We start from the raw sequence: 12032 nt of genomic DNA on the forward strand, positions 1-12032 counted from the left end.
CCTCATTCCTGACCACCTACCCCTCCACCCTACCGTTAACCTGAGCAGTCAGCTCCTTCTGTAAATGACTCTCCAACAGAAGACGACCACGTGGAAAATCCAGGTGACTTGGTCCTCAAGCATCTTGTGTCTAGTCATTTTTATTCCTTAGCATCCTTAACTTCACTTTTAAGAGTGAAGAAAAAAAATAAAGATAACAACAGAGGGATTAATCACCTTGACATAACCTTGAAGATGATTCGTGTACCAATAGTCTTGTCCTAAGTTTTAATGGACGGAGTTTAACTGCTTGTTTGCAATATTTGTCTAGGCTCTCTGTCAGAGGCCAAAAGGAGATGGGGATTTTACATACAAATTTAGAATATGTTTACTACAGGAAGAAAAGGAAGCAAAACTAACTTCAGTGAGGTTTGAAACTGAGAAACAATCTTCATGACCATGTGGCAAAAGAATCAGCAGTTGAAAAATATTTTTTTATTATTTACATATGTTCGTTACATGTTAAGGATCAAGACTTTGTCCATGGATTTGAGTTGAAAGGCTCCAGCCTTTTGCTTCCTCAATTTGCAAAGTGTTGGAGTCTACAAGTTGAATTACATAAAACCTTACTTCCTCTGAAAAAAATTTCTTATGATTTCAACACTTTGTGATATCTTTCTTTTCTTACTGAATTCAACTGAAAACAGAATTGGTAGGTGTTCCATGGGGGGTGATTTTTGGGAGCAGTTGCCTAATTCAGTTCTGTTCTTAGGGAAGCTGGAACCGGGGCAGTTACTTTTCTTTTCTTTCTGTTTTTCTATATAAAGTTGAACAAGATTCACCATAAAAAATAAATAACACCAGAAAGCTGTACTCCTCCACTCCAACAATTTCATCCAATTGCATTCCCAGTTAAGTTAGATCCTGATCTAGAAGGCTCTCACTCTTTATCTCTTCCTTCACATTGTCCTCCTTCCTAAAACAAGGGAAGTGAATAAAACCTCTTGCCCTAGTAATCTTGGACTCTGTTGCAATATGTGTATGTCGGAAAAAAATGGTAATAAAGCTTCGTAGAGAATGTAAAAAATAGGAAAGCTAACACTTCCTAACACCGTGAGCACCTATGAAAATAGCACCTGTGCTATATTTAATAGTATCATTTTCCCTGTTTTTCTTCCTGGCAGTTCTACTTTCCACATAATTGGGTGAAGGAAAAGAGCAAAATAAGAAGAGGGGGTTTGCTTGCGAACATCCTGGTTCCAGCTCAAGCTTTCGTCACCAACTGTCCCTTTGAGGTGCTAACCTCCATTAGAAAAGATAAAGTTATTGTAATTCAGATACAAAACATCCTATTTCTCTCAGTGAATTCTTTTATTCCTTTAAAATTCCCACTTCAACAGTAAAAAAAAGCCTACTTCCCAATTCAGAAATGATTATTCTTTACAAATATCAGATTTTTTAAGCTCATCACTTTTATATGAGTAAAATAAAAAATCAGGGCAGTTGCTGCAGCTTCTAATCCATAAACCCTCAAACATGAACCTTCCTTCCCGCCCCAATCCCAAGGTTGGAGGCAATGACCTTTGATGGACTAATAGAGCGATAATTCCAGAAAAGCTTTATAGTACAGTAGTTCATGGATAACAGCATGGATGATAGCCTAACTATACATGTCTGAATCTCAGTTCTTCTGTTCTCTAGACTTATGACCTCAAGAAAGTTAGTTATATAACCTCATTGTGCCTCAATTTACCTTGCAACACCAGACTAATGGATATATACCATTCATATAAATATTGAGTTAATATTTGTGCAATATAGCACTGTCTGCTATAGAAATGTTTAATTAAAAATAATATTTATACCTTTCAAGTTATTTTGAAAATAAGATCTTTCTTCTTGTACTCTATTCAAAGAAAAACCACATTACATCTTAAGGTGACAGCATGGAAAAAAATGGTAGGAGGTTTTTTCTACCCAACATAGGGAAGAATATGCAAAGCAAAAACTATGTGAAATATATGAAAAAATATATATCTTTAAGGGTTCAAAGGATTTGGAATATGATATGTTTCAAGTCTTAATAGCCTACCTTAGTCATAACCAATAGTTCTTTGAGAACTTTGCATTATTCTAGGCAAGTTATTTTGTTAAATAAGCATTGGATATTTAGGCTACATGTACCTTGGCAAATATTTATTACTAAATGTTGGACTTCAGCAAATAAATGCCATGTTTTTGGAACATCTTAACCTGAGTCGAGATCCCAAAACAAATATTTTTAGTAGTTTTTTGTTTTTTTTTATTATTAAGGACATGTGCCTGGATGAACGTTTTTGTGAAGTTTTCTACAAACTTTCTTCTATACCCTTCCAGCTGACATTTAAACAAGCATTCCAGGTTGCCCCATTGAAAAAGTCATGAAAATATTTTTCTTCATTCACCTTTTCAGCAAGTATTCCCTGAATCTTTACCTGGGCCAGGTGTTGTTATTCCCAGTGAACTAAGCAGACATGACCATGCCAAAGTGTCCATGAGGGCTAATGAATACTTATGTGAAAATGTTCGCCTGACCTCTGGTGGCTCAGTGGATAAAACATTGACCTGGAACACGGAGGTTGCTGGTTCAAATCCCTGGGCTTGCCTGGTCAAGGTACATATAGGAAGCAACTACTACAAGTTGATGCTTCCTGTCTCTCTCTCTCTCTCTCTCTCTCTTACTTTGTCTCCCCCCTCTCTAAAAATTCATAAATAAAAAAATAATTTAAAACAATGTTGAAAACCCTTTTGTCACTAGTCTTCCAATCTGGATGTGTTTTCCCAGCTCCTCTAAGAATGGGGGTTATGTGGACTGAGCAACACAATCTGAATAATCAAGACTCTAGTAAAGGGATTTGGGTAACATTTCAAGGCATTCGTCCCACTTTAGTATACCCAAGCTCCTAAAGCTAAACCTGAGTGAAAAACAAAGAAAGAGTGCTTTAACATAGCTCAATTTAATGAGAGTTGGTGGAAAAGACACGTGTCTGTGGTACCGTGGCAGCTTATCATTTTGTTGGTCACGGAGCCATGAACGTTTCTGTAAAGTATAAAGGTTCAAAATGAAGGGGCGACAGACTGCACAAGTACTGCAGCACAGCTTTTTAAGTGTTTGGGAGAAACTCACATTTTTCCTTAGGCTGTACCTCTTTCATACAGCTCTTACTACAACTGAAATCCTTAGACTTGCTCCAATGTGTAGTCGTGGAGCCAAGGCCAAGGGCACAATTCTCATGCTCTCTAATTAGTTCTACCATATCTCACGGGTATCAACTGGTCCTAAATGCAAGTAGTCTTCCTAAAAATACATATTTGCGGTCACTGCCAATCAGGGGGAAAATATCAATGAAGCAGCTTACAAATAAATTGATCAAACTTTCAAAATATATTACTTAAGAATAGGAATATTGTGTGTATAATGTACCACACATCAGTATTCCCTAAGAAAAGTCTTTCCAATCATATTTAAATATAAGCCCAAAGAATACCCGAAAAACACTCCCCCCAAAATGGAGGGCCTTATCTGTGGAAGCCCAGATAACACTTGGTTTTTTAACTTTTACAAAGCTGATACAGAGCAGTGAGGTCCTGACCACACAAGCCTGAGGATATTGAGATTTATCTTAACCAATTTATTCAGTGCTTAATGGAAACTTCAGTTTCCTGTAATGGTTAAAAAGAAAAGAGTAAGAGAAACTGAAAATAACCAAATGGTCTGTCAATAGGTATCTGACCATGAAAGTATTAAAAATGACTTTGTGTGTGTGTGTGTGGGGGGGTCTTGATGGCATTCATCGCATAGTCTGAAGTTCAAAATTACGATTAGAAGACCATATACATAGTATGAGTTCATTTGGGAGAAGAGATCTATCCGTTTTGCATAGGAAATAAAAGTCTGAGAGATAACGCAGAAAAAAAAATTAATAATGGTTTCCTAGTCAGAGGGTTTTTCTTTCTTCTTATATTCTGTTTTCTCATTTATATTTTCTCTTATTTTACAAATTGGATGCATATTGTATAAAGCCAAGGAGGCATAATTACACTGCCAGTCCTGAATGTTTGTGCCTGGACAGATGGCACCTTCCTTTACACAGAAGTCTGTGTTCAACTGCTGGCTAATGAGTCTCATGTCAATAAGTTCGTAAATATTGCATGGTTATAAACAGACATACACACAAACTTTAAAAAGCTATTATGAATTACTGAATTATTATTAGTAATAATTGGCCATATCTGATCAAAATATCTACCATATCAGTAGTTCTCAAACTTTAGGGAGCATGAGGATCCCCAAGAAGTCTTGCTGAAATATCAATTGCTGGGCCCACACTCAGAGTTTCTGATTAAACAGGTCTGAGGTGGGGCCTGGGTATTTGCCCATCTAGTGGGTTCCCAGCAGATGCAGAAGCCACTGGTCAGACAACCACTTTGAGAACTACTGACATAGCAATGCTATATTGTCTAAATCAGGGGTCTCAAACTCGCGGCTCGCCCACCAATTTTGTGCGGCCCGCAGACTAATCAAACTTCGTGTGAGCCGCACAAAATTGGTGGGCGGGCCGCATGCGGCCCGCGGGCCGCGAGTTTGAGACCCCTGGTCTAAATGATGAAAGTCCAAGGATGATCCGACACCTGTCTGTTCAGGCGTGTTCAATTCTCCTCTTGGGAAGATGGTCAACAGCTATTCCTTCTGCTCACTAGAGAAAAAAGAGGAAATAGAATTAACCCACGTCATAATGATTTAGTTTTGCTCTAGAGGGAAACCTCCCCCACCCCCCCGTAAGGTTACTAAGTACTGAGATGGGCTTAGAGGTTACAAGAGGAAGTTTTTGTTATCTGCTTCCCCGCGCCGGGGTGGGTGGGGGGGCTGAGAGAGGGGGTTAAGAATGTATATATCCTACTTAAATGGAGAAGGAAAAACAGATGACATCAGGGGCACCAGTTATTTTCAGGTGGGCCCAAACCCATTCCACTACCTTTTGGTGAACCGGATTACTAAATATTTTGTTCCTGTTTTCCATCAGAGTGATATGTAATTGTTCCCTCTGGTCTTGCAGGAGTGTTTCAGACTCACAGGGCATTGAAATGGCTTAATTTATACCCTTTCCTTGAGACAAAAGAACAGTTCAAATAGGGCATTTCACCTTTCTGATTTTCTACTCCTTGTGCTAAGAAAGCACCAAATCAAAAGGGTCACATCTATTTCCTTTGAAAAAAAATCCCAGACATGAACTCAGTAAAACTTACCAAAAGGCTGCTTTCAACATGGGTCCAGAGCTCCTAGAGAAAACCACTGGAGAAGAAAAACAGATTTAGTTCTATAGCCCACGCAACTCATCTTCTTCAGGTTAAACTCTTCATTCTCAGCTCGTTGTCAGCTTGAAAAACACCACCAGTTATGAGCTACAGCTAACATTTGCTCTCCCTCACTAGACATCTAGACTTTCCCATGGTTCTCCTTGTGGGACTTGGAAAACAGACACGCTGCATTCCCACTCGCTGTGGGAGCCAGGACTTTAGTGGGGGACAGACCTGGATTCACAGTCCCATCCGTCATTCCCTGCCCATGTGACCTTGAGCAAGCTACTTACTCTCTCTGGTCCTCTCCTGTAAAACGGAATGAAGTATATCTATTTTACTGGACTGCCTTGGAGATGAAATGAAATGCATTGTAGAAAAGATCTAGCCCAGTGCCTGCCTCTCAGAAGGGGATCGACAAGTGTTAGTTTTGTCTCCTTTCAAAACCCAGTCCACAAGGCAAAAAAAAAAAAAAAAAAGGTCTGGACAGAAACTATATGATTCATAAGTCTAATTCAGTATTTGTTAGAAAACAATTTTGTATATAGATTTTGTTCATCTCATATCTTCTCCCAGGTGAAGACAACTTTGATTCAATAAGTACCTCTGAATTTCCACTAACCCATAGAGTAGAAAAAGACTTTCTTGCACTGGTATATTAATCAACTACATTGTTTTGGGTGTAATTACACAATTAACTCCTGATCAACTTTTCCTTTGGAACCCACTATTTCCTTGAACATGCAATGAGAAAATGGAGAAAGAGCTTAGATATTCAGATTTCTCTACTTTATTTAAAAAAAAGCAAATAACTAAGCTCTAATTATTTTCAAATGGGAACTTATTCAGATTATAACTTTAAGGAAAACAAAAGGCTATAAAATGGGAATAATATGATTCTATATTTTAAAGCATTATTATGAGGACAAATGGGATGATGCATGCAAAATATATAGCAGAGTTCATAGTACATAGTTCTCTAGCTATTGTTATTATTATGATGGTTTTGAATATGTGATGATGAAAGTCCTCTTCAGATCTAAAATTTGATGCTTAGAAGTAATAGTAATCTAATCCTCAGGAATACCTGTATCATTCCTTCATTCTATCCATACCACCTTCATAAACAAAGAACACTTAGGACCTGTGTGACCACGTACACAGCAAATTCCTATCTGTGTGATTACTTCGTTCATTTGAATTAAGTTGTAGGAGTGAGCAATTATGAAAAATCTCCAAATACATTTCTTTTATAATTGATCTATTTTTTGCATATGAGTTCTGCCAGCCCATATTGCCAAAACAAGCAGGGAATCATAATGGAACTGAGGAGACCCTAGGAGTCAACTAATCTGCTCTCATTATTTTGAAGATAAGGAAACTGAGGTTCAAACATGTTAGGAAACATCCCAAAACCCCTAAACCAGCACTATCAAATCAAGAACCCAAGTTCTTCTTTCCATCCCAGCAGATGGGAAGTTAAAGAAAGCATTAGCTGGTTTTGGATATTTGTTGTATGGAGATTGTGTTGATTTTTATTTCCTACCAGCAGGAATTCTTTCATTTGCAAGTGACAGGTTCTAAACTTTAAAAAATTTTAGCAGAACAGAGTTCCATTGGTTCATATAAAATAGCTCCAGGCTACACAGAAATTCGGGACAAAAGACACCTGGACTTGTTATTGGTCCCTTGACTTATTTTGTGAATTGACTTCATTTCCTCAGCTTGACCTTCCCATGAAGCTTCCCTAACATAGGGAAAGGACTATATTCATTAGGATTATGTCCTTTGGAATACAACAACCCAAACAAAATAGCATAACTAAACCGAGGTTTTTCTTTTTCTCACATAGCAAGAATTATAAAGTGGGACCTAGCTGGAGAGCCCAGTTGGTTGGAGCATCGTCCCAATGCACTGAGGTTGCAGGTCCAATCCTTGGTCAGGGCATATACAAAAATCAACCAATGAATGCATAAATAAGTGGAACAGTAGATCAATCTCTCTCTCTCTCTCTCTTTCCAAATCAATAAATTAGTAACAAATTATTTTAAAAAGGAATTATAAAGATGAGCAGACTGAGGCTGGTGCAGCCACTTGAGACAGTCCCAGTGACTCAAGGTCCTCCTAATTCCTACTGCATTGGCCTTAGCAGGCTTATGACATGTCATTGTGTACAAGTTTCAAGCAGAAAAAAGGGAGAGAAGTAAGGGCAAAAGTCACTTGTCAGCTGAGTGTGACCCCTTTTATCAGAACAATAACTTTCCACAAGTCCCATGCAGTGGACTTTCATTAATGTCACACTGACTGGAAATGGAGAACAAGGTCACCTTTGACTTCAGGAGAGTGTGCAGAGATGGATGTTTTCAACTGGGAATATTACTACTCTAAAAAAACACCCCAGGATTTTGTTACTAAGGAAAAAAAAAAGAGAGAGAATAAATATTGGGTGGGCAACTTGTCTGCCATGAGGCATTCCTCTCTTATTTCCAACTAGACAAATTCTGAAAAAGGCTATTAATTGGCTCTCTTGGACCCCAAGCCCCCACTTGTGGCCATAATAGTGAGCTATCATGATTCACAGCCCCAACTAGAACCACAGGCAGGTTAGTAGAAGATTCTCAGCATAAGGGGAGTCAGGCACAACCGCCAGGACAAGGTACTCAACAGGAAAAGCATATAGATACCATGACAGTTCAAATTTTATGGGGTATAACTACGTATATCCAAGAATCTGCTCAATAATTACAATATTGACCATAGCCATGAATTTTGAAAAGCACCAAGAACCTCCTCTGATGAAGTTCAGAATATATCCCAAAACCACAGGAAAAATTATAGCAAAAGGCCAATTTCATATTTGAAATCTAAGAAATTTCATACCCATTTGTCAGGTGCATCATTTTATAGCCTACAGGTGAGAGATAGGTCAAAGATAGGTATCTGCTGCCTCACCCAGTGATATCATCTTCAATCATGTTAATTAAATTAATATGACCTGCACTAATGAAAACCATAAGAACCTATTTTGGTCTCTATCAGCACATACATTTTGATAATTTAGTCTTGTCAGACTTGTGTGCCTCTCAGTGTGAGAGTCAGTGCTCAAAATAGCTGGGTAATTTTAAGCATTTTCTATGCAAAACTAACAAAGAAAATGACTTGTGGACTAAATTTCCTTTCAGTTGAGCAGCAAACCAAATCAAGAATTAGAGATTCATGATGACTTCACTGATGCTCGTAGCTTTATCAATTCGTCTCTCTTTCTTAACATACATTCTTCTTTGACATGTTTTCAAATGATTAGCCACCTGAGAAAATATTTAAATGACCATATCATAAGGTAAAAGATTTATGGCCTAAATTACATTAAACAAATTCAATATGCTGTGCATATGGAAATGAGAAGCTTTCAGATTATATTTTAGCCGTTAACACGAGTCTTAAAATATTTAGTTTCTGTTTGCAACATATGATTTCCCCCCTGTTCAGCTGATGGCTGATTCTCAGAGTAACCAAGCGAAAACAAATGACTTAGTCCTTGGTTCAGAGAAATAATGGGTTACTAGCATAATTAATTTTATGTTTAATTACTGTAGAATGAAACAATTCCACAATATCCAATCAATCCTTAGAATGACAGAACAGAAGGTCAGCAGTTGCTAAGTCAATTGTTTTGAAAGAGAAATTTATGTCAGGTTCCCTTTTATGTGCTATGGAAAGAAATTGGATAAAAGTGGTCAAGCAAACATTAATTAATTATATAAATGTAATCTGGTTGTCATGCTAAATCATACAGGCAGGGGATACAGTTCTCAGAGTGGTGGACATGCATCAGCTGCAGGTTTCAGTGACATATCCGCCCCGCCCCCATACCCATGCCATATGCAATGAAAGCCGTGGAGTCAAATATTAACATCTCTAGAATTATTTTTCTAAAGTTTGTATTGACAGCCCTGCAGAAAGGAGTTGATGGTTCCAGTCCATAACCCTTTAGCATGGGCAGAAACTAACTGACCTCCCCACCCCTCTTGCTGTTCCATTAGCAAGACAATACCCAAATTGGTTCACAGGGTGGATCTTCTGATCCTCACACTGATGCTGTCTGGGAGCTCAGGTAGACAATAACACTAGTGGATACAGAAAGTGGTCCATATTACCTTTGCTCATGAGTAAAGAGATATTTATCCAAGGTCTCCTATCCAAGGCTATAGATTTTGCCAGCATTTAACGCATTTAAATTCTCTGCTTCTTGGACTCAGAAATCCCCAGTCTTCCCTCTGCTATACCTTAGATCCTATATAAATACTGCTGTTAACTTGTTCTAGGACAATTCCTTCTGCCTCTGTTACAACTCTTTTGGGAGATGCTTTCAAACACCCTATTTTATTTTTTCTCAGCAGTCTCTTTTTGAAAGTAGGGTATAAAGTAGAGTTACTCTGCAAACATGAAGGTGAAAAAAACCATGTTTGCATCCCTTGAGAATTTTCTGTGAGGAAAACTGAGATGTCACTTTCCTATCATATCTACCAACCCCCTGAAGACGCCTTTGAGAAACACAGAAGCGAAGAGATAGTGCCTTCTGCACTGAGTATGTTAATAAAAATGAAGATGAGTTTGTGGACATTGAAGTAATGGGACTGGGCAAAATTTAGAGCAAGCTTATTTGTGAAGATCAAAACCAGTAAGGTACCAAAGGTCCCGTTGGGTGGTTGGATTGAAAGGACATGAGAAAGGCTACCAGAGTGCTGGAAATATTTGGATGTTTGAGCTGGGTATTGGTTATGCACATACTTCTAGTAGGTGAAAATTCGTTAAGCTTATAAATTTATGTATTATATGTGTGTATATATATATTTATGTATTATATATATTATATATAGATATACTTCAAAAAAAGGTACTTAAAAATAAAAATCTTAATTCTCTTATGAAGTGAAGCCTGTGGCATACAGAGGGGTGGGGAGGTCAGTTAGTTTCTGGCTGACCTTTTGTGTCCAGGAATCTGGGACCCAGTGTTTCTCTAAAAGGACCTTAGATTCATTATAGAGAGTTGTGTAGATCAGCCTGGTTTTTCATGAAAAGCTCAGGGTGTTTGGCTCATGCTGAATTAATATTCTAGCGCTGCAGCCCGACGCAGCCAGGCTGACTTGGGCCACATGTGAATTTTGCTTGTTAGTGACAGTTAGCAATGCAACACTGTGAAGCTGTATCTTAAACACAAAATTTTTATTTGATGTGCAAGAATAAACCTAAACTACATGAAAAGTGGACATAGTTCCCAGAGCCTGTGCATATGTCCGGTAGTTCCCAAGGACCAGAACAGGTAGAGACATCTCATGACAAGACTCACCCGCTATCTGTAACAACACTGAATCACCCTGGGTGCCAGACTCAATCATAAATGTTGAAACAGTTGTTTTCCTTGGGCCACCACATATTTTCCAAGAGAAGAATTCAGCTCCTTTTAACACTTTTAAATACAAAAGAGTGCTATGACTACGTTATTTCGTATCTTCAGAATACTCTGTGAATTATTTCTTCCAGGGTTAAGATTGCTCTTGGTAACAAAATGGTTTGTCAGAAACAGTCCTCTCAGGCTGAGTGAGTACCAGGCTATATCCACATTGCCTGGACTTCAAAGCATAACTTCTGATTATAGAAGTGGTTGACACTCTGAACAGAAAGCTGATACTCTCTAATAAAACCAACAAAACCAGAAATGGAAATGCAGACGCTGACTAGATTAAAACCTTTAAGTATATTCCCCCAAAAGACACTTGATAAATTGGCCACTGATATTTTTGAGTAAATCTATTCTAATCTTTATTTGTTGATTAAGCCAATGATACCACATCCTTTGTGTTCCAGGTCTTTGGAACCACACATCTAATTTTTCAACCATAGAAACACTCAATTCTAGAACCTTCATAAAAACTCTTCTTTATTATAGAGTACTCATAGTGGGTATAGTCTAACATAATATTGTATTGTTGAATATTATATTTCATTGAAACTAAGAAGCCGTTAGTGATAAGAAGCACAATTACTTTTTATTGAATAAATTTGACATGTAACATTGTGTATGTTTAAGATGGATAGCATGTTACTTTGATACATTTATATATTGTAATATGATTGCCATTGTAGGAATAGTTATTATATTATATAATTATAGTGCAATATTCTTTTTTTTTTTTTTTGTATTTTTCTGAAGTTGGAAACCGGGAGGCAGTCAGACAGATTCCCGCATGCACCCGACCAGGATCCACCTGGCATGCTCACCAGGGGGCGATGCTCTGCCCATCTGAGGCATTGCTCTGTTGCAACCAGAGCCATTCTAGAGCCAACCGGCCAGGGCCAGTGCAATATTCTTGTCTGTGGTCATCACTGCTTACTTACCCCAGGTGCTCATTACTAATCTGTGCCCCTAAACACCATCAGTCCTAGCTGTGCCCCACCCCCAGGAACCAGCATTTTACTGCTTTTTACAAGTTTGATTTTTTTGGTTTTTGTTTTGTTTTGTTGTGTTTTTTCTGAAGTTGGAAACGGGGAGGCAGTCAGACAGACTCCCTCATGCGCCCGACCTGGATCCACCCAGCACGCCCACCAGGGGGCAATGCTCTGCCCATCTGGGGCATTGCTCTGTTGCAACCAGAGCCATTCTAGCACCTGAGGCAGAAGCCATAGAGCCATCCCCAGCACCCGGGCCAACTTTG

The sequence above is a fragment of the Saccopteryx leptura genome, chromosome 3 (assembly GCF_036850995.1).
Source record: "Saccopteryx leptura isolate mSacLep1 chromosome 3, mSacLep1_pri_phased_curated, whole genome shotgun sequence".
NCBI classification, from domain to species: Eukaryota; Metazoa; Chordata; class Mammalia; order Chiroptera; family Emballonuridae; genus Saccopteryx; species Saccopteryx leptura.